Consider the following 430-nt stretch of genomic DNA (forward strand, 5'->3'; position numbering starts at 1 on the left):
CTTTAAAAAAATCCTGAAGGACTGGTGTATCAAAAGACATCTATAGCATTAGCAAAGGAAGATACCTGCTATTAACTTTTAAGCATTAATGAACTCAGATGTACATCTCTGTGAATGATTATGATTGATTTGTTATAAAGAGGAGGAATTATTTGTTTATTTCTCATGTTTAATGGAATTGTTAACTAAATTTTGCAACCATACGTGGGATTGAGTTTCTTGTATATTTTGTTTAAAAATTAATCATCTATCAATAATTTCTTAGTGGACAGAAGTCCTTCTTCATTGCATTCATGCAGGCTTATTTGTCTTTACAAAGGATGTATTTTTCTGTTTTCTTTTACACTGGAAATGCATGAAAAATACCTCCTCCTCCTTTTTTTTTTTTAATAGATATATTAACCCATTGGTGCCAGTTACATAGATCGTC

Source organism: Penaeus monodon, chromosome 20 (genome assembly GCF_015228065.2).
Source record: "Penaeus monodon isolate SGIC_2016 chromosome 20, NSTDA_Pmon_1, whole genome shotgun sequence".
NCBI classification, from domain to species: Eukaryota; Metazoa; Arthropoda; class Malacostraca; order Decapoda; family Penaeidae; genus Penaeus; species Penaeus monodon.